At 45.9% G+C, this 27,150-nt stretch overlaps 1 protein-coding gene across 1 annotated transcript in view; it reads right to left on the bottom strand.

Moving 5' to 3' along the window:
- The window catches only part of XRCC5 (X-ray repair cross complementing 5), a 490,394-nt gene that overhangs the window by 142,791 nt on the left and 320,453 nt on the right, over window positions 1-27,150 (bottom strand). The gene's annotated exons all lie outside the window — the stretch shown is intronic.

Here is a 27,150-nt window from a genome sequence, read left to right as displayed (position 1 = left end):
CCTTTATAGACACTGAAATACTCGTGTTCACTTTGTTCAATTACACCTTGCCACAACGTAGACTGGATTGATATCCTCCCACTAACCCCTTCATTATCATTCATTTATGACACTCCGCAGGACTTTTACCCCTGTAACCCTTGGGTGCAGTGCAGAGAACCTTGCATTGGCATACTGCCTACACCTGGAGCTAGTACCGTGTTATCAGGACAGGCTTGAAGTTATCTCGGAGGAACTTCAGAAGGGTCAGACTGCCCAAATATGAGGGCATGGCCTCACAGAACTCATGGAGTTTGGCAGGGATGGTCCCAGCTCCCGGAAACTTGGAGAGGCGTGGAGCAGACCCAGAAGCAGGCTCCGAAGATGGAGGCCAAGAGCGATGATGCTCCTTTTCCCACATCGTGTCAGCCGACCGAAAGGGCGAAGTTGAAGAATGCTTCTTCCTTTTCAACTTCTGCTCATGCTTAACCGAACATCCCGAGGTCTTGGAAAGGGCCGACGAAGAGTGTGGGCTCCACAATCGTTCCTGAGACCTTCCTCTCGACCGAGATCAACGCAGAGCACCGGCGCATGACTTCGGTCATGGTTGCGCTTTAAACACCACATACACACGAGGTGCGGATCCGTAACGAACATCTTCCGAAGACAGGAGTCGCATGGTTTGAACCAGGTCTTCCAATACGATATCTTGACGCACCAGAAGTGTCAAAAAAGGCTTCAACAAAAGTTGAAAAGTCCAGTCAAAAAGTGACTTTCGGGGAAGCTCTTCTTCAGATCTGCGCAAGACTGGCACGGATAGAAAAGAAGAGAGGTCAGTGCCGGGGTAGCGCCTATGTATGTCCCGCAACCTCATTCTGGCACACACGGTGCCAACGACAGATGCGGAGCCGACCGACGTCACCTAACGACGCACAGGAAAAAATCTCTGGATCCAGACTGATGCGTGGGGGAAATTCTGATGTAAGGAATCTTCAACTAAATGTCTCTATCAGATTGGTAGAGACAGGCTCTAGCTGCAGACTCCTTACTTTTGAATCCTCCTCAGGCACCAGAATGGATCCGGAAACGTTTTTCCCAAGCACGTCTGCACTTTGGTTGAGGGTGTGACGCAACTCCATATCGACGCCGTCCACCGGATGTGACATCAACAGAGCCCATACAACTCCCTCGACAATGTATGGACGTCAGTTTCTTCCGTGACAATATTCCACACACAAAACGTGGAGCCACATATAGAAAGTGCCTATTGAAACAGTGTGCCAAAACGAAAGACATTCTAGTGTCAAATAATCACTGAATTCAAAATGCAGGAAGTAAATTTCCACAACAAAATCTTTGAGACAAAAGAGAACTCAGTTCGCAAAGCGGGGAGGATCGTTAAGGAACCTGCGGATAGATCCTGTCTCTACCAGATAATGCGTTACTGAAGGTAAGTAACTTGTTCATCTGATAAAGACTTCTAGCAGCAGATTCCTTACTTTAGAATCAGATACCAAAGGCCTACCAGCCCCAGAGGAGGGTCTGCAAACTAATTCCATTAAAAGTGTCTAACTAGACAAAACCAGTCAAGAACAAGAGAAAAATACCAGACGTTCATAAGAATTTAGGTAAGCAGTCACATAGCCTACCCATAACAGCTGTGTAAGGAACACAGGTAAACAAAGCCAAACAGGTATTGAAAAGGTCGGGAATAGAGTTACCCATGGCAATAATTTAGGTGAGTAATAACACAATCTACAATATAAAAACCTGAGAAGGGACCACAGGTAAGTAAAGTTATAAGACCTTGAAAAGCATGGGAATAAAATTAGCCATGGCAGTAGGACAACTTTGTGTCAGAAGTCAACTTACACCACAAATACAAAACTATTCGCACTCATAATGGGATCCAAACCCATGCGTGCTTAGTGCTCAGCGAATCAGGATTAGCAGGCCATGCCAATGAGCAATACCCCTTTACTATAGAAAAACCCATCCTAGCCAGATCTACTCTGTAAAAAACACAGAGAAAAGACTATCTCCCATCGAGAAAGCATATGATAAAATGCTTACTAAAAGAAGTCAAAGACCACAGCATTAACTATCAGTACAGAACCAGTGTTTTCCCTAAGAAAAGTAACAAGGGATCTAATGAATACCTTTAAGATCGCCCATAATATATAATACACATAGGAATAAAATTAATAAATGCCTATGTACCAACAAGATAAAATATAATATATATATATAAATACAAACCGAATAATCAGCCAGATAGTGCCGACATAACAGAATGGAAGTGCTGAAAGGCATCATAAAACTCATGAAAGTAACAGCTACCCAAGTTGTTAGAGCAATGTAAATTGTGAGGTGCTCACCATCAGGCCACTAACATAATATTGAATAAAACAGTAAATATGAAAAAGAAACCATGTTTGCATAGTGAAAACAAGGCTACAACATTGACCCATAATAATGAATAGAGACCATATACAGAAGGCCTAAAATAGATCTTCCGCACCTAAAACAAAATGTTAAAGGATCTTATATAAAAGAAGAATCCGACAATCACAGAACAATAATCAAATTGCATATTCCGTCTAGGGACAAACACCCCACAAGGTGTAAGCCCAAAACTAGAAAAAACTTCAAACAAGTTGAATGTTGGAAATTATTGCCACCTATAGAAGAACAACAATTGTTGAATATACAATTCAAGCCTCTACCAAATTAGGAGACAGTACAAAACCATAGGTTGTAAGGCGAACACTTATTCCCCTCATTTACAAATGTACATGTATATTGCCCTAAAGAAGAGAAATACACCACCAGAGGTGAAACTCCTTCAGCAAAGGAGAAATTTTAACAGTAACGCAATAACGTCATCATAACCGCCACACGGTCAAGTGAAGAATAGCCAACAAAAAATGAAATGGCTATATGGCAGACCCTTAAGACAAAACATATAAATGTCTTAGGGACCAGGAAGATGTTAAGTACAGAACTTTGCTACCAACAATACGTACTACTACACACGTCAAAGTGAAATACCAGAGGCAGAACTAGGAAACCACATAGACTACTAATCTAGGTCACAAGCCATCCTTCTTGAAATTCAAGAAGGAATTTTGCGGCATATAACCTCAGTTTAGCAAATACCATCAATGGAAGCTCGTGCTATTAATGGACATGAAGATAGCACAGAAAGGAAGCGTAAGGCCGCACAAATACTATCTAGATAAAAGAATAGGCTACACACCAAAATATTAAACAAGGGAAAAAGAAGGTTTATTGTAATTAACCCCTCGTACAAATAGATAACTCATATGCAGAGACTCCCATGGAGTCATAATGAGCAAAGGTTCCCCACAAGGGAACTAAATCTCCTGAATATACGTTATCCTAATTTAAAAGGAATACACATCTTACAAAGACTGGAACTCTGTCCCCTCAAATTGAGGGATAGTTTACTTGCTGGGTTATCCCGAATCAGTATATATAAATGCTCACTAAGCATACAAAAGATACTCAACTTAGACTAAGGTACATACCATGAGGTAATCCACTTTCGAGCACAAGCCCTTCCTCAGAGTAAAGAAAAACTGTATGGCCTGTATTATCAGGTATTAACCCCTTAAGTATATCAAAAAGAAATATATATGGAAAGCTGTCATCGACAGATCTTAAATGGAAAATCACCGCATCTGTACCAAGTAGGTACTAATAACTTAAATAAAAGCCACTTATCATGGAATAGTAGTGTAGGAAGCGGGCTCTGTATATAATATACCAACATGAGGAATAGTGTGCACAGAGTCCAGTGTATCCAGAGGCTTAACAGAGGCTCAAGTAGATAATACTATTGCTCTCTTTTGTGGTAGTGTGGTTGAGCAGTTAGGCTTATCAGAGGGTAGTGCTATGCATTTGTTGTACACACAAAGTCAAGAAATGAGGCACACACTCAATGACTAACTCCAGGTCAATGTTGGTCTATAGCAAAAATATATTTTGTTACTTTATTTCTAGAACCAAAAGGATCTTGTTGCAGGTAAGAACAGTTGTAAGTTTACATCAAGCTTATGTATCAAATGCACCTTGTTTAGGTTTTGCAGTTAAAACAGTTTACAAGTAAGTAACACTTTTCAATTTCAAAAGCTGACACTTAGAGCAATTTTTCATAGGAACCAATGCAGTCCTAGGGGAGGAAAAGTGTTAGCACAGTTAACAGAGAAGTACTCTACTTACAATCCCAGTATTCAGGGTTTAGGATGTCCATGGGTCAAAGTTCAAGTTGACCCCAAAAGCACACCAGCAGCAACACAGGGCCAGCCGGGTGCAGAGGTCAAAGTTGGTTTTGGGTTTTCAATGGAATCCTATGAGGACTGCGGCACTCGAAAAGAACTGCTTGCAGGTAAGTACCCATGACTTCAGGGCACAGACCTAGAGGGTTTAGATGAGCACCGGTGGGGGGCCACAGGTCAGCACCAAACACACACCCTCAGGGGCAGCCAGATGCATGGTGCAAACACAGTGTTGGGGCCCAATGCTTTTCAATGGGGGAACCCGGGGTCACAAAGATGCAGCAGGTTGGGTCCACGGAGTCGGTTGTGGAAACCAAAGGCTGGACATGCAGGAAAGGAGCCCACTGGACATTGCTGGAGCGTGGGTTGGATTCCATAAGGCCAGGAGGCTGCAGGGGTACCTTGAGGCGTTAGGAATCATCAGATCTGGTTGCGGTCAGGGGAAGGGGTGGAATCCTCCAGATTCAGGCTGCAGGTGCTGTCATGTTGGCCAGGTGTGGTCAACCTAGGGTGGACTTGGGGTCGAATTGCCTAGGGACCTACTCTGGACCAGTGGGCCACCTTGACACGGACCGTGGGCGTTGAGTGCAGAGTAAGCAGGACTTGCGTATCCAGTGATGCTCTGGAGTCCTTTTGGAAGGTTCATTCTGAACAGGGCCGCTGTCCTCTTTTGTTCTTGGTCCTCTGCAGGCAGTCAGTCCTCTGGGGGTTTGTAGAGGCTACTGGCCCTGCAGGATGTGTCACCTTTTTGTAGCAGGAGTCTCTGAACCTGCAGACAGGCCGGTAGGGCTGGGGAAAAGTCAGTTGTCGCCTGGAGTCTTCACTGCGTGGATCGGCTCTTCAGTCCTTCTTTGTCTTCTTCTTGAGGTCACCAGGAATCTGGAAAGCAAGGTTCAGTGTGCCCCTAAATACTAGATTTAGGGGTGCTACTGGGGTCAGAGGGCAGTAGGCTACACCCTTCTTGTGCCCTCTCCCTTAGGGAACGGGGGCACATTCCTAACCCTATTGGCTGTCCCCCTCCAAAGCAAGATGGAGGATTCTGCCATGAGTGGGTCACTTCAGCTCTGTGCACCCTAAGGGTGGTCCCAGCTGAAGTGGTCACTCCTCCTTGTTTTTCCTACGTTTTTCACTGGACCTCCAGCCAAAAATTGGGCTTGGTCTGGGGGGAGGGGGGGGGGGCATCTCTACTAGCTGGAGTGCCCAGGGGCAGTGTAACAAGCATGTGCCTTTGAGGCTCATCACCAAGTGTTGCAGCTCCTGCAGGGGGAGGTGTGAAGCACCTCCACCCAGAGCAGGCTTTGTTATTGACCCCAGGGAGCATAAAGGCTCTCACCTCATGGAGTCAGACACTGGTCTGTTAGTGGCAGGCTGGCACAGACAGGTCAGCCCTACACTGGAAGGTTAGGTGAAATACAGGGGGCATCTCTAAAATGCCCTGTGTGTGCATTTCTCAATAAATCCAACCCTGTCATCATTTTGGGTTTATTGTGCTGAGAAGTTTGATACCAAACTTCAAAGACTTCAATGAAGCCATCATGTAGCTGTGGAGGTTGTAATGACAAACTTCCAGCCCATGTACTCAATATGGCCACACTGCACTTACAATGTCTAAGAATGGACTTAGACACTGTAGGGGCATATTGCTCATGCAGCTATGCCCTCACCTGTGGTATAGTGCACCCTGTCTTAGGGCTGTAAGGCCTGCTAGAAGAGTGACTTACCTATGCCACAGGCAGCGGTTTGTGGGCAGGGCACCATGAGAGGGATGCCATGCTGACTTTACTTTTTCTCCCCACCAACACACACAATCTGCAATGGCAGTGTGCATGTGTTTGGTGAGGGGTCCCCTAGGGTGGCACAATATATGCTGCAGCCCTTAGGGACCCTCTCTGTCCACAGGGCCCATGGTACCACTGGTACCTTTTTACAAGGGACTTATCTGTGTGCCAGATGTGGGCCAATTGTGGAAACAATGGTACATTTTTAGGGAAAGAACACAGGTGCTGGGGTCTGGTTACCAGGATCCCAGCACACACTCAGTCACGTTAACATCAAATATCAAGCAAAAAGTGTGTGCGTATGTGTTTATTTGGGGAGGGGTAGGGGGGGAGGGAATACTGCAACAAGGGGCCAGTTTCCTACAAGTAGGCTCTAACTTCAAAGTATATGACTTGAAATGAGTCCTTAATGAATATATATATATATATATATATATATATATATATATATATATATATATATATATATATATATATATATATATATATATAAAAACACCATAGTGGCAGTCACCAATAGGTAGTTATAGTTAGGAACTAGTTTATATAGAAATTGTGTTTTTCTGTTGAAATTGCATATATATATATATATATATATATATATATATATATATATATATATATATATAATATAGAGGTAGTTCTAGTTAGGAACTAGTTTCTATAGAAATTGCGTTTTTTACTTGCCTATATCTTTGGCGCCAGTTGATGAATCTTCATGAACTTTTCCCAAAAAATTAGATGCTCACGTGAACTGCTGTCTGGAAAGTTTCGGGGTGATCCGTCAAGCGGGCCTGAGAGACAGGGTGTCCCAAAACGCTTTTTCTTCATTCATTTTTCCAAAGGGATTTTGAAGAGCGATAGTGCCCGAACGACTGGACGGAATTACACCAAATTTGGCATAAAGGAAGCTCTTGGTCCAAAAAGCTATTATTTGTTAAGTGGTGTAAATCCAGTCGTTTTTTTTAGTAATTAAAGAAAAAACAAATTTGTATTTATAGCGACGTGAAGACTCTGCGATCTCTCCCGATCTTGTGCTGAGATCCCCCCCCCCTTCAGCCCCAGAGAAGGCCACCTCCCCGGAACTTTCACCAAAGGGCTTTTACAAAATCTAATGGGGAGCCCGAAGTGGGGAGGCACGCAGACTCCCCTCCCAACCCCACAAAAAAAATTAGTCCAGTCCCGGAAGAGGGGTCTCATGGGCTGAGATCAGCCCCGGGGAGGGGAAGGTGGGGGGGCACACGACTACCCCTCCCCCCCCTAACAAAAATAATAATTAGGCTGGGCCACAGAGGATGGGGTACCCAGGGCCAAGATTGGGACTGGGAAGGGGGGGGGGGGGGGGGGGGGGCACGCAAACTCCCTCCCAAAAAGCAATAATTAGGCAGGGGGACGGGGTCCCTGGGCTCAAGATCAGCCTGGGGAGGGAAAAAAAAATATTAGCCCAGGGGGATGGGGTCCGCTGGGTGAGATGGACCTGGGGAAGGAGGGCCACACCCCCAAAAGAAATAGTTAGGCAGCTCCTCTGGGGATAGGGTCCCCGGGGCCAAGATTGGGCTGGGGAGGGGGGCTGCATGCCCCACCCCCCAAAACACAATTAAATAGGCCGGGCCTTGGGGGATAGTGGGCCTGGGGCTGAAATCGGCCTGGGGAGGGGGACCACACTGCCCCCCTCTGCAAAAAAAAATAAAAAATATATATATATATATATATATATATATATATATATATATATATATATATATATATTTAGGTTGCACTCTGGCGGAAGAGGTCCCCTGGGCTGAGATCAGCCTGTAACTCATGCCCTAAGGTAACTACAACTCGCACCCTTGCCATGCAGTGCTAAGTACCTCACAAATTATGGCACTCGTGACATCTTTGATAACATCATTGCTAATATCAATGTAATATTTGCAGTAAAATTTTTGATGAAAAACTGTGCATGGGAGGGGTGCAAGTTATAGTTAACTGAGGGCACGAGGTACAGTTACTTGAGATAACTAACTATAACAGGTGAATTTCTATGGTTTGGTAAGGTTCAAATGTGAGCCTAACTATAACGTCCCCGTAACCTTTGTTTTTTTAAATATATATATATATATATATATATATATATGTATACATATTTATATAAAATGTCACTTACCCAGTGTACATCTGTTCGTGGCATGTAGTGCTGCAGATTCACATGCTATGCATTGCTTCCTTCATCTAGAGTTGGGCTCGGAGTGTTACAAGTTGTTTTTCTTCTGAGAAGTCTTTTTAGAGTCACAGGATCGAGTGACTCCTCCTCTAGGTCATACTGCGCATGGGCATCGACTCCATTGTTAGATTGTTTTCCCGCAAAAGGGTGTAGGAAGGACTGATAGAGTGTAAGAATATAAACGTTGTAGAAAAAATATTAAGTAAAAATAGATGTCCATGCAAATGTAAACGTATATACATAAGAAAAACTGCAATGACTACATGCTTCCGGGGAGGAGGGAGGGTGCATGTGAATATGCAGCACTACATGCCACAAATAGATGTACACTGGGTAAGTGACATTTTACGTTCAATGGCATGTGTAGCTGCAGATACACATGCTATGCATAGACTACAAAGCAGTTGCTCTTCCCAACAAATGCGGTGGCTAGCCTGTAGGAGTTGGAGTTGTTTGGAATAATGTTCTTAAGACAGCCTGACCAACAATGGCCTGTTGCTCTGAAAATATATCTACACAGTAATGCTTTGTAAATGTATGTGGTGTAGACCATGTGGCAGCTTTGCAGATGTCTGCCATTGGTATGTTTCCTAAAAATGCCATAGAGGCACCTTTTTTCCTAGTGAAATGAGCTTTAGGTGTGACTATAAGTTGTTGTTTTGCCTTAATGTAACACGTTTGATACATTTAACAATCCATATAGCTAATCCTTGTTTAGAGATAGGATTACCTTTATGTGGCTTTTGAAAGGCAACGAAAAGCTGTTTAGTTTTTCTGACATCTTTTGTTCTATCCATATAATACACTAGAGCTCTTTTAAGGTCAAGAGTGTGAAGTGCTCTTTCTGCGGTTGAATTTGGCTGTGGGAAGAAGATTGGCAATTCCAATGTTTGGTTTATGTGAAAAGGTGATACAACCTTTGGCAGAAATGTTTGATTAGTTCTAAGTACAACTTTATGTTTGTGTACTTGGGAAAAAAGGTTCCTCAAGAGTGAATGCCTGGTTTTCACTAACTCTTCTTAAAGAAGTAATCACTACTAGGAAAGCAACTTTCCAGGTTAGAAATTGAATCTCACAGGAATGCAGGGGTTCAAAAGGTGGGCCCATTCGTCTTGTGAGTACAATATTGAGATTCCAAGCAGGAACTGGTGGTGTTCTAGGTGGAATAATATGTTTTAGTTCTTCCATGAAGGCTTTGATAACTGGAACTCTAAAGAAAGAGGTATGTTGTATAATCTGCAAATATGCGGATATGGCCGTAAGATTAATTTTAATAGATGAGAAAGCTACATTTGAATTCTGTAAATAAAGTAGGTAGCATACTATATCTTGTATTGATGCTGTAAGTGGGTCAGTATTTTTAGATTGACAGTAATAAACAAATAGTTTACATTTGTTAGCATAGCATTGTCTAGTTGTAGGTTTGCATGCTTGTTTGAGAACTTCCATACATTCTAATGGAAGTTGCAAGTATCCAAATTCTATGACTTCAGGAGCCAAATCACTAAGTTGAAAGCACTGGGATTTGGATGACTCATTTGTCCTTTGTTTTGTGTTACCAAATCCGGTCTGTTTGGAAGTTTGTAGTGAGGTACTACTGACAGGTCTAGGAGTGTTGTGTACCAATGTAGTCGTACCCACGTAGGGGCTATGAGTATCATGGTGAAAGAGGTCTGAAGCAGTTTGTTGACCAGAAATGGAAGTAGTGGGAGAGGGGGAAAAGCGTAAGCAAATATCCCTGACCAGTTGATCCATAGAGCATTGCCCTTGGACAGAGGGTGTGGGTGTCTGGATGCGAAGTTTTGGCATTTTGCATTTTCGCTTTTGCGAACAGGTCTATTTCTGGTGTTACCCCCTTTTGAAAGTACTGCTAAAGTACGTGAGAGTGAATTTCCCATTCGTGTTGGTGTATTCTGCTTAGGAGATCCACTAGCTGATTGTGTATTCCTGGGATGTATTCTGCTAGTAGATGAATGTGATTGTTAATTGCCCACTTCCATATTGTTTGGGCTAGAAGGGACAGTTGAGATGAATGTGTCCCACCTTGTTTCTTTAGGTAATACATGGTCGTCATATTGTCTGTTTTTATCTAGACAGTCTTGTGTTTGAGAAGTGGTTGAAACGCTTTTAGTGCAAGGAACACAGCTAATAATTCTAAGTGGTTTATGTGATAATTTTTTGTTTGTTTGTTTTGAATCCCATTCCACTTGTATGGTAAGGTTGTTGAGATGAGCTCCCCAACCTATCATTGATGCATCTGTTGTTATTGTGGTCTGAGGCACAGGGTCTTGAAACGACTGCCCCTTCATTAAATTGCTGAGATTACACCATTGAAGGGACCTGTGCGTTTGGCGTTCTAACAACACTAGATCTTGCAACTCACCCTGTGCTTGAGACCATTGCTGTGAGAGGCACTGTTGTAGTGTTCTCATGTTTAGACTTGCATGCAGCACTATTGCTATGCAGGATGCCATCATTCCCAATAGTTTCATGATAAATCTTACTGTGTAACGTTGATTTGGCTGCATTTGTGGTATGAGATTTTGGAAAGCTTGTATCCTTTGTGTATTTGGTTAGGCTAAACCTTTTTGCGTGTTGAGAATAGCACCTAGGTAAGGTTGCACCTGTGCTGGCTGAAGATGGGATTTTTGGTAGTTGAGAGTGAACCCTAATGTATGTAGGGTTTCTATTGTGTATTGAGTGTGTTGTTGACATTGTATAAAATTGCTTGATTTTATTAGCCAATCGTCTAGATAAGGAAAGACATGTATGTGCTGTCTTCTTAGGTAAGCTGCTACTACCGCTAGACATTTCGTGAATACTCTTGGAGCTGTTATGCCGAATGGCAGAACTTTGAATTGGTAATGTTTTCCTGCTATCACAAACCTTAGATATTTTTTGTGAGCTGGATGGATGGGTATATGGAAATACGCATCTTTGAGATCTAATGCAGTCATGTAATCTTGTTTTTGTAGTAGTGGAATGACATCCTGCAGAGTTACCATGTGAAAGTGTTCTGACAGGATATATAGATTTAGTGGTCTGAGATCTAGAATGGGTCTGATAGTGCCATCCTTTTTGGGAATGAAGAAGAATAGTGAGTATACCCCTGTTCCTTGTTGAGATTTTGGGACTAATTCTACTGCATCTTTAGTAGTAGCAATTGTACTTCTTGTAATAGAATATTGTGTTCTGGGGATAACCTGTGATAACGTGGAGGACTTTTTGGAGGGGTAGAAATCAACTTGAGGCAAAAACCATTGCGGATAATTGAAAGTACCCATTGGTCTGTGGTGATATTTTGCCATTGGGAGTGGAATTGCTGCAGTCTACCCCCCACAGGAGATGTGTGGGGTTGTGGCGTGCTTAGTAAGTCACTGTTTTGATGGGGTAGTGACTTGTTTGGAGGCCTGGAATTTGCCCCTGGCTCTAAAGTGTTGGCCTCTTTAAGAGCCTCTAAATCCCCCTTCCTGGTGCTGCTGTTGTTGCCCTTGTTTAGACTGGGAGGTAGAAGCCTCTGTGGATTGTGGCTTGAATTCTCATCTAAATTGCTGCCTACGAAAGGAGCCTCTGTAAGGTGCTGTATATAAGGCTCCCATTGCTTCAGCAGTGTCTGAGTCCTTCCTTAGTTTTTCAATTGTGGTGTCCACCTCAGGACCAAACAGGTGTTTTTTATCAAAAGGCATATTCAGTACTGCCTGCTGTATTTCTGGCTTGAATCCAAAGGAGCGTAGCCATGCGTGTCTGCGTATGGTGACAGCAGTATTAACGCTTCTAGCTGCCGTATCTGCAGCATCAAGGGCAGACCGTATCTGGTTATTACTTATGGCCTGACCCTCCTCAACAATTTGTTGAGCTCTTTTTTGGTGCTCTTTTGGCAGGTGTTGTAATAGCTCCTGCATCTCGTCCCAGTGGGCTCTATCATACCTTGCTAGCAAGGCTTGTGAGTTTGCAATTCGACATTGGTTAGCTGTTTGTGTAGCTACCCTCTTGCCAGCAGCATCGAATTTCCTACTCTCTTTGTCAGGGTGAGGGGCATCCCCTGACGACTGACTATTAGCCCTTTTTCTAGCAGCACTCACAACCACTGAGTCTGGAGGTACCTGGTGGGTAATGTAAGCAGGGTCTGTAGGTGCAGGCTTATATTTCTTGTCAATGCTTGGTGTTAAAACCCTAGCTTTAACCGGCTCACTGATTATCTCATCTGCATGTTTTATCATGCCAGGTAGCATTGGGAGGCACTGGTAACGTGAGTGCGTGGAGGATAAGGTATTAAAAAGAAAATCCTCTTCCAAAGGCTCACTGTGCATAAGTACCCCATGGTACGCTGCTGCCCTAGAAATGACCTGCGTGTATGCAGTAGTGTCTTCTGGTGGGGAAGGTTTGGAAGGATATAAGTCTGGGTCATTAGCAGGTATAGGATCTGGATCATTCAGATCCCAAGGATCAAAGTTATCACCCTGAGAATACGTCTGTGAATGAGTTGGTGAAGGCAAAGGTCGTGGGCTAGTGGGTGGTGGTGAAAATGAAAGTTGTGGTGAATGCGGGGGAGAAGTATGCATAGGTAATGGCTTCTCCTTCCATTTGAAAATCTTTGCTGGTGGTGGAGCAGTATCTAAATGTTCCTAAACAGCCAACTTTCTTTTAGTCTGTAGAGGAGGTGCAGTCATTATTCTGCCAGTCTCTTTATGGATATGGATCCTTTGACTGTCTCTTATCCATGATTTCAAGAATGGGTTGAATTTCTGTGTCCTCAGAAATATATTCAGATGGCTTGGATGATTTAGAGGACCCATGTAGCTGCCTTACATATTTCGATCATTGGAATATTTCCTAGAAAGGCCATGGTAGCACCTTTCTTTCTAGTTGAGTGTGCCTTTGGTGTAATAGGCAGTTCTCTTTTTGCTTTAAGATAACAGGTTTGAATGCATTTAACTATCCATCTAGCAATGCCTTGTTTAGAAATTGGATTTCCTGTATGAGGTTTTTGGAAAGCAATAAATAATTGTTTTGTTTTTCGAATTAGTTTTGTTCTGTCAATGTAGTAGATTAACGCTCTTTTGATGTCTAATGTATGTAGTGCTCTTTCAGCTACAGAATCTGGCTGTGGGAAGAACACTGGTAATTCTACTGTTTGATTCAAGTGGAACGGTGATATGACTTTTGGTAAAAATGAAGGATTTGTCCGTAGAACTACTTTATGCTTGTGTATTTGAATAAATGGTTCTTGTATGGTAAATGCTTGAATCTCACTTACTCTTCTTAAAGATGTGATGGCAATTAAAAATGCAACTTTCCATGTTAAGTATTGCATTTCACAAGAGTGCATGGGCTCAAAAGGTGGACCCATGAGTCGTGTTAAGACAATGTTGAGGTTCCATGAAGGAACTGGTGGTGTTCTTGGTGGTATAATTCTCTTTAGGCCTTCCATAAACGCTTTTATGACTGGTATCCTAAACAGTGAAGTTGAGTGCGTAATTTGCAGGTAAGCTGAAATTGCGGTAAGATGTATCTTAATGGAAGAAAAAGCTAGCTTTGATTTTTGCACATGTAGTAAGTATTTTACGATATCTTTGGCAGATGCGTGTAAGGGTTGAATTTGATTATTATGGCAGTAATAAACAAATCTTTTCCACTTATTTGCATAGCAATGTCTAGTGGTAGGTTTCCTAGCTTGTTTTATGACCTCCATACATTCCTGTGTAAGGTCTAAGTGTCCGAACTCTAGGACTTCAGGAGCCAAATTGCTAGATTCAGCGATGCTGGATTTGGGTGTCTGATCTGTTGTTTGTGTTGCGTTAACAGATCTGGTCTGTTTGGTAGTTTGACATGAGGCACTACTGAGAGGTCTAGTAGTGTTGTGTACCAAGGTTGTCTTGCCCATGTTGGCGCTATTAGTATGAGTTTGAGTTTGTTTTGACTCAACTTGTTTACCAGATATGGAAGGAGTGGGAGAGGGGGAAAAGCGTAAGCAAATATCCCTGACCAACTCATCCATAACGCATTGCCCTGAGACTGATGTTGTGGGTACCTGGATGCGAAGTTTCGGCATTTTGCGTTTTCCTTTGTTGCAAATAGATCTATTTGTGGTGTTCCCCAACTCTGGAAGTAAGTGTTCAGTATTTGGGGGTGAATCTCCCATTTGTGGATCTGTTGGTGATCCCGAGAGAGATTGTCTGCTAACTGATTCTGAATTCCTGGAATAAATTGTGCTATTAGGCGAATGTGGTTGTGAATCGCCCAATGCCATATTCTCTGTGCCAGGAGACACAACTGTGTTGAGTGTGTCCCTCCCTGTTTGTTTAGGTAATACATTGTTGTCATGTTGTCTGTTTTGACAAGAATGTGTTTGTGGCTTATTATGGGTTGAAATGCTTTCAGCGCTAGAAATACTGCCAATAGTTCTAAGTGATTTATGTGAAACTGTTTTTGCTGACTGTCCCATTGTCCTTGGATGCTGTGTTGATTGAGGTGTGCTCCCCACCCTATCATGGAGGCATCTGTCGTTATTACATATTGTGGCACTGGGTCTTGGAAAGGCCGCCCTTGGTTTAAATTTATACTGTTCCACCATTGAAGCGAGGTGTATGTTTGGTGGTCTACCAACACCAGATCTAGAAGTTGACCCTGTGCCTGTGACCATTGTGATGCTAGGCACTGTTGTAAGGGCCGCATGTGCAACCTTGCGTTTGGGACAATGGCTATGCATGAGGACATCATGCCGAGGAGTTTCATCACCATTTTGACTTGTATTTTTTGTTTTGGATATATGACCTGTATTACATTGTGAAAGGCCTGAACCCTTTGTGGACTTGGAGTGGCAATCCCTTTTGCTGTGTTGATTGTCGCCCCTAAGTATTGCTGTGTCTGACACGGCAGAAGGTGTGACTTTGTGTAGTTGATTGAGAAACCTAGTTTGTGGAGGGTTTCTATGACATACTTTGTGTGTTGTGAACACCGTTCTAGCGTGTTGGTTTTGATTAACCAATCGTCTAGGTACGGGAACACATGTATTTGCTGCCTTCTGATATGTGCAGCTACGACTGCCAGGCACTTTGTAAAAACTCTTGGCGCAGTTGTTATTCCGAATGGCAACACCTTGAATTGGCAATGTACCCCTTGGAATACAAACCTTAAGTACTTTCTGTGTGAAGGATGTATCGGTATATGGAAATATGCATCCTTTAGGTCTAGTGTTGTCATGTAGTCTTGTTGTTTGAGTAGTGGGATTACGACCTGTAATGTCACCATGTGAAAGTGATCTGATTTGATGTAGATATTTAATGTTCTGAGATCTAATATAGGTCTCAGAGTCTTGTCTTTTTTGGGTATGAGAAAGTACAGAGAGTAAACTCCTGTTCCTTTCTGTTGGTTTGGTACTAATTCTATTGCTTCTTTCTGTAGCAATGCCTGAACTTCTAGTCCTAGAAGATCTATATGTTGTTTTGACATATTGTGTGTTTTTGGAGGGACGTTTGGAGGGAATTTGAGAAATTCTATGCAATAACCATGCTGGATAATTGCCAGTACCCAAGTGTCTGTTGTTGTCTCCTCCCAATGTTTGTAAAATTTGCTTAGTCTCCCCCCCCACAGGTGTTATGTGTTGGGGATGTGTGACTTGGAAGTCACTGCTTGTTTTGAGGAGTTTTGGGGCTTTGGAACTTCCCTCTACTTTTTGGCAACTGTCCCCCTCTATATTGTCCCCGAAAACTTCCCGGCAGATATTGGCTCTGATAAGTGGGCCTTGTTTGTGAGGTCGTGGGTTCTGTGCTTTGCCCTCGAAACCCCCCTCGAAACTGTGTTTTTCGAAATGTGCCTCTGCTCTGTGGGGAGTAGAGTGCGCCCATGGCTTTGGCCGTATCAGTGTCTTTCTTAAGTTTTTCGATAGCAGTGTCCACCTCCGGCCCAAACAACTGCTGTCCGTTAAATGGCATATTCAGCACAGCTTGCTGTATTTCCGGTTTAAATCCAGATGTACGCAGCCATGCATGTCTCCTTATTGTCACTGCTGTGTTGACAGTTCTAGCAGCTGTGTCTGCTGCATCCATTGCTGACCGTATCTGATTGTTGGAGATACTCTGTCCTTCTTCTACTACTTGCTGTGCTCTTTTTTGGAACTCCTTGGGCAAATGTTCTATAAAGTGTTGCATTTCGTCCCAATGAGCCCTATCGTATCTGGCCAACAAAGCCTGTGAGTTAGCAATACGCCACTGGTTTGCTGCCTGTGCCACCACCCTTTTGCCTGCTGCGTCGAATTTTCGACTTTTTTTATCTGGAGGTGGTGCATCTCCTGAAGTGTGTGAGTTCGCTCTCTTGCGAGCTGCCCCTACTACAACTGAGTCCGGTGTTAGCTGTTGTGTGGGGTCTGTTGGTGGCGGTTTATATTTTTTCTCCACTCTTGGAGTAATGGCCCTTACTTTTACAGGCTCCTCAAACACTTGTTTGGAGTGTTTTAGCATTCCGGGTAGCATGGGAAGACTCTGGTACTGGATGTGTGTGGACGACAATGTATTAAATAGAAAGTCGTCTTCAATGGGCTCTGCATGCAGGCTGACATTATGAAATGCCGCTGCCCTCGACACCACCTGTGCGTAGGCTGTACTATCTTCTGGTGGCGACGGTCTAGCTGGATAACAGTCAGGACTATTATCGGACACTGGCGCATCATAAAGGTCCCACGTGTCAGGGTCATCTTGACTCATCCCTGTATGAGTCGGGGATTGCATCATAGGTGGAGTGGCTACCGGTGATGTTTGCGGCGATCGTTGTGGAGACGGTGGCGGGCTTACTTGTTTAGCCACCTTTGCCTGTGGCTGCTTGTCTTTCTCCTGGAAGCCAAGTTTGCGTTTCATTCTAATAGGAGGGAGAGTGCTGATCTTCCCTGTTTCTTTTTGGATGTGGAGCCTTCTTTGGGTGTAGTCTGGCTCCATTGTCTCCAATTCCTGTCCAAATCTATGTATTTTCATTTGTGAGGACAGTCCTTGTTCCTCTGTGTAGGAACTTGATTTCGGTTCAGAGGCCGGATGTTTCGGTATCGAAACCTTTTCGGCTACTTTTTTAGGTTCCGATGAAACCTTTTTTATTTTCGGCGTCGTTGTCTCTCAGTGCCGATTCATTTCGGTGCGCTGTCTCGGTGCCGAACTTGCTCGGAACCGCTATCTCGGGCCCGAGATTGCTGTGTGGCGGTATCTCGACCGGAGTCGGATGACTTCGACACAAGCGTGCCCTTTTTCGGTGCCGATGATCGGTCACCTATTTTTCGGGTTAAGCCATGGCCTGTTGGCGGTGGCGTTCCCTGGGCTTTTGTGGTCTTCTCGTGAGTTTTATGTTTCGACGTCTTACTCACGGTTTTCGGCGTTTCTTCGGGATCGATCTCATCCGAGTCCGATTCCTGGATGGAGAAGGTTTCTTCTTCCTCCTCGAAACGCCCTTGTCCTGTCGGCGCCGACGCCATTTGCAGTCTTCTTCCTCTTCGGTCTCTTAGTGTCTTCCTGGACTGAAACGCTCGACAGGCTTCACAAGTATCTTCCTTGTGTTCTGGCGACAAACACAAGTTACAGACCAGATGCTGATCTGTATATGGATACTTGTTATGGCATTTTGGGCAGAAGCGGAATGGGGTCCATTCCATCAGCCTTGAAGAGACACGTGGCCGGGCCGACCAGGCCCCGACGGGGAATCGAAAAAACCCCGAAGGGCCACCGGAGCTCTTCAAAAGTCGGTGTCGATCTGTTATAACTAACCCGATACCGAACGCAAACAATACCGACGATTTTTCCGAGATTCTAACTAACTTTCCGAACCGAAACCCGGAGCGAAAAGGAACACGTCCGAACCCGATGGCGGAAAAAAAACAATCTAAGATGGAGTCGACGCCCATGCGCAATGGAGCCGAAATGGGAGGAGTCCCTCGATCTCGTGACTCGAAAAGACTTCTTCGAAGAAAAACAACTTGTAACACTCCGAGCCCAACACCAGATGGCGGGATGTGCACAGCATGTGTATCTGCAGCTACACATGCCATCGAATATATATATATATATATATATATATATATATATATATATATATATATATATATACATCTGTTTGTGGCATGAGACGCTGCAGATTCACATGCTGTGCATTATCCTGCCATCTAGTGTTGGGCTCGGAGTGTTACAAGTTGTTTTTCTTCGAAGAAGTCTTTTCGAGTCACAAGACCGAGGGACTCCTCCCTTTCGGCTCCATTGCGCATGGGCGTCAACTCCATCTTAGATTGTTATCCCTGCAGAGGTTGAGGTAGGAGTTGTGTATATAGTAAAAGTGCCCATGCAATGGAGTGAGTATGTATGTACATAACGCGTATCAAAATAGTATATATTTACAAATGTCATCAACTTATAACGGCTACAGGCTCCCGGGGAGCCGGGAGGGCGCATGTAAATCTGCAGCGTCTCATGCCACGAACAGATGTACACTGGGTAAGTGACATTTTCCGTTCGATGGCATGTGTAGCTGCAGATACATATGCTGTGCATAGACTAGTAAGCAGTTATCACCCCAAAAGCGGTGGCTTAGCCTGTAGGAGTTAAAGTTGTCTGAAATAATGTTCGTAATACAGCCTGTCCTACTGTGGCTTGTTGTGTCGTTAACACATCTACACAGTAATGTTTTGTGAATGTATGAGGCGTGGACCATGTGGCTGCCTTACAGATTTCTATCATAGGTATATTTCCTAGAAAGGCCATTGTGGTACCTTTCTTCCTAGTGGAGTGCGCCTTTGGCGTAACAGGTAAATCTCTTTTTGCTTTAATATCGCAGGTCTGAATACATTTCACTATCCATCTGGCAATGCCTTGTTTGGATATTGGATTTCCTGCATGAGGTTCTTGGAAGGCTACAAACAATTGTTTTGTTTTGCGAAACTGTTTTGTTCTATCAATATAATACATTAGTGCTCTTTTAATGTCTAACGTATGTAAGGCTCTTTCAGCTACTGAGTCTGTTTGTGGAAAAAAGACTGAGTTCCACTGTTTGGTTTAGGTGGAATGGTGATATGACCTTTGGTAGGAATTTGGGATTTGTACGGAGAACCACTTTATGTTTATGTATTTGTATAAAGGGTTCTTGAATAGTAAATGCCTGTATCTCACTTACTCTTCTAAGTGATGTGATAGCTGTTAGAAATGGGGTCTTTGGTTGACAGTCAGGTTACCCCCTGTTCAAGCAAGGACCCTCACTCTAGTCAGAGTAAAAGAGAATCACCCCCAGCTAACCCCTGCTTACCCCCTTGGTAGCTTGGCAGAGCAGTAGGCTTAACTTCAGAGTGCTAGGTGTAAAGTATTTGTACCAACACACACAGTAACTTAATGAAAACACTACAAAATGACAACACCAGTTTAGAAAAATAGGAAATATTTATCTAAACAAAACAAGACCAAAACGACAAAAATCCAACATACACAAGTCAAGTTATGAATTTTTAAAGATTAAACTCAAAAATAGCGCTTAGAAACAAAAATGCTTCGATGAGGTGTTAACACGGCGTCGTGAGGGAGTCGTTCCAAACAAGCCGACACCAGCGGCGCCGGACACGGAGTCACGTAGACCCCCAAGTACAGTACCTTTGGTGAAGAGTGAAAACAAGCCCATGCGTGAAGTCAGGGATCACGGCGTCTGTGCGAAACGTTGAATCCGCGCACTTCGAGCGGCGTCGATCACGACATGGTGCGGCGACTTCCACGGAGTCGCGGACTTCAGCGAGGCTGCAGCGGCGTCGGGCCTGCGAAGAGCGTCGCGTTCCAGCGAAGGTCACGGCGTCAGGTGCAGGCGGTGTCACTGGGTTCAGCAGCGGCGTCGGTCCGAAGTCGTCCGAAGTCGATTTCCTTGGATTTCCACCAGCTTTCCTTTCAAGGGCCCAGGGACTGGATAGGGCACCACTTGTCAGAGCAGGAGTCTCTCCAGAGACTCCAGGTGCTGGCAGAGAGAAGTCTTTGCTGTCCCTGAGACTTCAAACAACAGGAGGCAAGCTCTAGATCAAGCCCTTGGAGATTTCTTCTCAAGATGGAAGGCACACAAAGTCCAGTCTTTGCCCTCTTACTCTGGCAGAAGCAGCAACTGCAGGATAGCTCCACAAAGCACAGTCGCAGGCAGGGCAGCTCTTCTTCCTGAGCTATTCAGCTTTCCTCCAGGCAGAGGTTCCTCTTGGTTCCAGAAGTGTTTCTAAAGTCTGTAGATTTGGGTGCCCTTCTTATACCCATTTTAGTCTTTGAAGTCACCTTTCTTCGAAGGGGACTCACACCTACTTGTGAAATCCTGCCTTGCCCAGGCAAGGCCTCAGACACACACCAGGGGGTTGGAGTGCGCATTGTCAGAGGCAGGCACAGTCCTTTCAGATGAGAGTGACCACTCCACCCCTCCCTCCTAGCAGAGATGGCTAATTAGGAAATGCAGGCTACACCCCAGCTCCCTTTTGTGTCACTGTCTAGTGTGAGGTGAAAAACAACCCAACTGTCAAACTGACCCAGACAGGGAATCCACAAACAAGGCAGAGTCACCAGAATGGTTTAAGCAAGAAAATGCTCACTTTCTAAAAGTGTCATTTTCAAACACACAATCTCAAAACCAACTTTTTCTAAAAGATGTATTTTTAAATTGTGAGTTCAGGGACCCCAAACTCCACATGTCCATCTACTCTCTAGGGGAATCTACACTTTAATCATATTTAAAGGTAGCCCCCATATTATCCTATGAGAGAGACAGGCCTTGCAACAGTGAAAAATGAAATTGGCAGTATTTCACTGTCAGGACATATAAACCCCATTACTATATGTCCTACCTTATCCATACACTGCACCCTGCCCTTGGGGCTACCTAGGGCCTACCTTAGGGGTGCCTTACATGTAAGAAAAGGGAAGGTTTAGGCCTGGCAAGTGGGTACACTTGCCAAGTCGAATTTACAGTGTAAAAATACACACACAGACACTGCAGTGGCAGGTCTGAGACATGATTACAGGGTTACGTGTGTGGGTGGCACAACCAGTGCTGCAGGCCCACTAGTAACATTTGATTTACAGGCCCTGGGTACTTCTAGTGCACTTTACTAGGGACTTATCAGTAAAACAAATATACCAATCATGGAGAACCAATTACATACACATTTTAAACAGGAGCACTTGCACTTTAGCACTGGTTAGCAGTGGTAAAGTGCCCAGAGTAATAAAAACAGCAAAATCAGAGTCTAGCACACATCAATAACCTGGGGAACAGAGGCAAAAAGTTAAGGGTGACCACGCCAAGGATGAAAAGTCTAACACGTGTCCCCCCCCAGCTAAAAGTGGGGAGCAACTACCCAACCTCATGGGAGTTCTCATCACTAAGGCGGAAGAATCTGGACAGACCATCAGCATTGGCGTGTTCTGTACCAGGACGATGTTCCACCGTAAAGTCCATCCCCTGTAGGGAAATGGACCACCTCAACAGTTTTGGATTCTCACCCCTCATGTGCATTAACCATCTGAGGGGCCTGTGGTCGGTCTGAACTCGGAAGTGAGTCCCAAACAACTAGGGTCTTAGCTTCTTCAGTGCCCAGACCACAGCAAACACTTTGCGTTCTATGGCACTCCACCTACGTTCCCTGGGTAGTAACCTCCTGCTAATGAAGGCTACGGGTTGATCTAGGCCCTCTTCATTAAGCTGTGAGAGTACTGCTCCAATACCATGCTCTGAGGCGTCTGTTTGCACAACAAACTCCTTGGAGTAGTCAGGAGCCTTCAGCACAGGTGCTGTGCACATGGCAGCCTTCAGGGCATCAAAAGCGTTCTGGCAAGCCTCTGGCCAGATCACTTTCTTGGGTTGCTTCTTAGAAGTCAACTCAGTTAAGGGGGTAACAATGGTACCATATCCCTTAACAAACCTCCTGTAATATCCTGTGAGATCTAAAAAGGCTCTCACTTCAGTCTGGGTCTTGGGAGGCTCCCAAGCCAGAATCGTGTCAATCTTAGGCTGTAGGGGTGCCACCTCGCCACTCCCCACCTGGTGTCCTAAGTACACCACAGAACCCTGCCCTATTTGGCACTTGCTCGCCTTAATAGTGAGGCCTGCCTTCTGCAGGGCCTCTAACACTCTCCAGAGGTGTTGTAGGTGTTCCTCCCATGTGGAACTAAACACAGCAATGTCATCCAGGTAGGCAGCACTGAACTCATCCAGTCCTGCCAACACCTGGTTGACCAACCTCTGAAAGGTGGCAGGGACATTCTTCATCCCAAAGGGCATCACGTTGAAGTGGAAGTGCCCATCTGGGGTAGAAAATGCTGACCTCTCCTTTGCCCCCTCAGTTAAGGCAATCTGCCAGTACCCAGATGTTAAATCAAACGTACTGAGGTACTTGGCAGCTCCTAACCGATCAATGAGCTCATCAGCTCGGGGGATGGGGTGTGCGTCAGTCTTGCTGACCGCATTGAGACCCCGGTAGTCCACACAGAACCTACGTTCCGGAGTGGCACCAGGAGCAGCAGCCTTTGGGACCAATACCACTGAGCTGGCCCAAGGACTGCTGGAGTGCTCAATTACCCCTAGGGTTAACATTTTGGAGACTTCCTCCTTAATGCAAGCCCTGACCCTGTCAGTCACCCTGTAAACCTTATGTTTAACAGGTGTACTGTCCCCGGTGTCCACATCATGTGTGCACAGGTGTGTGACTCCTGGGATCAGGGAAAACAGCGAGGCGAACTGTCCCAACACGTGGCGACAGTCCCTCTGCTGTTCCTCAGTCAGGGAGGGGGAGAGGATCACTCCCTCCACCCCGTCATCTGTCGCTAGGAGCATGGATAGCTCAGTTCGCTCAAAGTGTGGTTTGAGGCGGTTGACATGTAGGACCCTCAAAGGGTTCCTGGGGGACTGCAAGTCTACCAGATAGGTGACCCCGCTCTTTCTTTCCACCACCTCAAAAGGCCCAGTCCACTTATCTTGGAGAGCCCTAGGCTCCACTGGTGCCATGACCCACACTTTTTGTCCAGGCTGAAACTCAACCAGAGTGGCATTCTGGTCGTACCACCGTTTCATATCCTCCTGGCTTGCTTCCAGGTTCTCCTGAGCGAGACTCCTGAAGCGGGCAGACTGGTTTCTTAGTGCAAGCATGTAGCTAAATACATCCTGGGGTGGTTTACTAGGAGCTTTCTCCAAAGCCTCCTTCACCAGAATGAGCGGTCCCCTCACAGGGTGGCCATAGATGAGCTCAAAGGGGCTAAAGCCAAGTCCCTTTTGGGGCACCTCCCTGTAAGCGAACAGAAGGCATGGCAAGAGGACGTCCCACTTACGCCTCAAGGGCTCTTACAGGCCCTGAATCATGCCTTTCAAGGTGCGGTTGAATCTCTCAACCAGACCATTACTTTGGGGGTGGTAAGGTGTGGTGAACTTGTAGGTTACCCCACACACCTTCCACAGAGACTTCATATAAGTGGATATGAAGTTTGTACCTCTATCAGATACCACTTCCTTGGGGAACCCCATGCGGGTAAAAACTCCCATCAAGGCACGTCCCACCACAGGAGCAGTGACCGTCCTTAGAGGAATGGCTTCTGGGTACCATGTGGCATGGTCCACCAAGACCAGGGTGAACCTGTTGCCCATGGCTGTTTTGGGGTCCAGAGGCCCCACAATGTCAATTATTACCCATTCAAAGGGGGTACTGACTATAGGTAAAGGTTGGAGGGGAGCTTTGCATTTCCCCCCACTCTTGCCACTTGCCTGACAAGTCTGACAAGACCTACAATAAGCAGCTGACTGCTTGTGCATCAAGGGCAAGTAAAGGTGGGAGACAAGCCACTTATAGGTCTTGTCCTGCCATAGATGTCCTGCCAAAGGCACATCATGAGCCAAACCCAGTAGGAAGGCCCTGAAGCACTGGGGTACCATCAGCATACGAGCTGACCCAGGCTCAGGAACCTTAGGCTCACTATACAGGAGGCCATCCTCCCAATATATCAGGTGAGTACCTGGCGCCTCGCAAGCCGCCTAGGCTGCAGCCTGCTGCCGCAGACCCTCAAGAGTAGGGCACTCCTGCTGCGCTGTGCAGAATGCTTCCCTGGTGGGTCCCCCTTCCTGCTGCCACTGTGACAGCTCAGGGACCTCCCCCAGTTCAGCCACCTGCTCCCCTGTAGGTTCCGGGGCGTCACCCTCAGGCTCTGCCTCCTCCCGAACCGTGGGAACCTCTGGGGCCGGTTTCCCACGCCCCCTGCCCTTCCTCTTCTTGGCGGTCCCCTGGGCCACTGTTTCAGGCTCCAGGGGCTCTTGACTAACCTGACTGTCAACCAAAGACCCCATTTCTAACATTGGTGATCAGCGGTTTGGATTTGGACTTGTATTTGTACTTGACATACAGTGATTAAGTGTACACTATTATTTTGATTGCAGACGACTACGTGACCACATACTGCTTGTCTTGAGATTTTTGCTTTTTCTCTTTTTGTGGATTTTTCCCTACTTCCACTTTGTTTTTCTTCGCTGATCTTTGATTGACTTTGAACTTCATTTGGGAACTTGTTTCTGCATTTGGAACTTTGCACTCTTTTAACCTTTCATCATGTCTCAACTTGGAGATGCATCAGTTGAAGCTGTTTTTGACCTGAAGCAATTGGATAGTTATAACAAGGCTCAGCTAAAGCAGTTTTGTAAAAATTCTGGTTGTCCCATTAAGAGCTCTTCCAAGAAGGATGAGCTGAAAAAGGCGCTGAGGGCCTGGGTGAGAACCAGAAGCACTGGAGGGCACACTGAGGATGAGGATGAGGAGGGAGGGCAATCAGTACATAATGGTATAGTGGGGGGACCTGTTATTCCCAGGGAAAGAGTCTCTAGGGCAGGTAGCAGTGTATCCTCCAAAGGTCTGACGCCTGAAGAATTGCAGGACAGACAGGCAGAGAGGGCATACCAATTGGAGCTGCAGAAGCTCAATCTGGAGAAAGAAAGAGATGAGAGAAGAGCAGTCCTTGAGGAAAGGAAGATGCAGCTGGCTCATGAGCTTAACTTAAAGGAGTTAGATCAGAGGAGCCAGTCCAGTAGGGATGGTGGCAGCAATCCTACAGTGCAGCCTGAGAGAAGGGTACACATCCCAAAAGACCTTGTGAGGGATTATAAGAGGGAGGATGATATCTACTTGTGGTTCAAGGGTTATGAGTCAGCTCTCCACATGAACCTGGTCCCTGAAGCTCATTGGGGGGCAGCCCTGTGGAAGCATTTTGAGGCAGAGGGGAGGGACACACTGACAGCCTTAGGGGATGCTCAGAGTCTCACCTACCCTGTCATGAAGGAGGCTTTACTCACCAGGTATGGTCTCACCCCTGAGCAGTATAAGGAGAAGTTTAGATCCTACAAGAGAAAGGAATCCCAAACATGGTTGGAATGTGTTGATTCTTTTTGCAGGTCACTGGATGGTTGGGAGAAGGGCAGTAAGGTAAACACGTATGAGGGGCTTTACAATTTAATTGCTTGGGAGCACTTGTACAGTTTATGTTTTCCAGAGCTGCGCCAGCACCTCATTGACAGCAAGCTGACTGACCCCAGGAAGCTTGTACAGGAAGCGGACCGCTGGGAGAGCACCAGGTTCCAAAAGAGGTACGGGGGAGACCACGCCAAGGGTAGTGCAGGGTCCCTCTCAGAAGAAAAGGGGGGGGGGGGGCAAGGGTAAACAGGGGGAGTTCTCTAAAGGGCCCCAAACTGATCCCCAGGGAAAGGATTCCCAACCTCCCAGTGAAAAGAAGCCGTGGTTCTCCAAAGGGAAGCCACCGGTAGGTGGTCCCCCACATAAGTGCTATTCATGTGACCAGATTGGTCATGTGAGGGGGGACCCCAAATGACCCAAATATACACCGGCACCCACTGGTGCGCAATCCTAGGGTTTGGCCAGTGTAGCGCTTGGGGAGGAGTTGGTTCCAGGTGGGTGGGAGCCAGCAGAAATGACCCTTGTCACACTAGGGGACAGTGAGATGGTCCAGAGAAACCTAGTGCCTGATAACACTAAGAAGTACAGACAATGGGTGACCATCAATGGACAGAGGGTGGAGGCTCTGAGAGACACAGGAGCCAGTGTGACTACAGTGAGGAGTCACCTGGTGTCTGAAGAGCAGATTGATCCCCGGGTACTTCACCAAGTAGTTGCGGTAGACAACTCTGAGCGCCTCTGCAGAGTGGCGCAGGTTCCCTTTGAATAAAGGGGGGGGGGGAAGGGGGGTCTCAGGTTCCTGGAAAGTAGCTGCGAGTCCAACCATGCCTGTTGATTGTTTGCTAGGCAACGACCTGGAGGATTCCCCTTGGAAGGAGGTGGAACACAGGTCTCACTTGGAGATGTTGGGTCTGCCTGGGTGGGTATGCGTATCCACCTGGTCTATGGCAGCCAATCAGGATATAGTCAAGAGCCCCTGGAGCCTGAAACAGTGGCCCAGGGGACCGCCAAGAAGAGGAAGGGCAGGGGGCGTGGGAAACCGGCCCCAGAGGTTCCCACGGTCCGGGAGGAGGTGGAGCCTGAGGGTGACGCCCCGGAACCTACAGGGGAGCAGGTGGCTGAACTGGGGGAGGTCCCTGAGCTGTCACAGTAGCAGCAGGAAGGGAGACCCACCAGGGAAGCATTCTGCACAGCGCAGCAGGAGTGCCCTACTCTTGAGGGGCTGCGGCAGCGGTCTGCAGCCCAGGCGGCTGGCGAGGCGCCAGGTACTCACCTGATATATTGGGAGGATGGCCTCCTGTATAGTGAGCCTAAGGTTCCTGAGCCTGGGTCAGCTCGTATGCTGGTGGTACCCCAGTGCTTCAGGGCCTTCCTACTGGGTTTGGCTCATGATGTGTCTTTGGCAGGACATCTATGGCAGGACAAGACCTATAAGAGGCTTGTCTCCCACTTTTACTGGCCTTTGAT

The sequence above is a fragment of the Pleurodeles waltl genome, chromosome 3_2 (assembly GCF_031143425.1).
Source record: "Pleurodeles waltl isolate 20211129_DDA chromosome 3_2, aPleWal1.hap1.20221129, whole genome shotgun sequence".
Classification (NCBI taxonomy): Eukaryota; Metazoa; Chordata; class Amphibia; order Caudata; family Salamandridae; genus Pleurodeles; species Pleurodeles waltl.
Note: the sequence above shows the minus strand (reverse complement) of the source record. Positions and strands in the feature narration are given on the sequence as shown.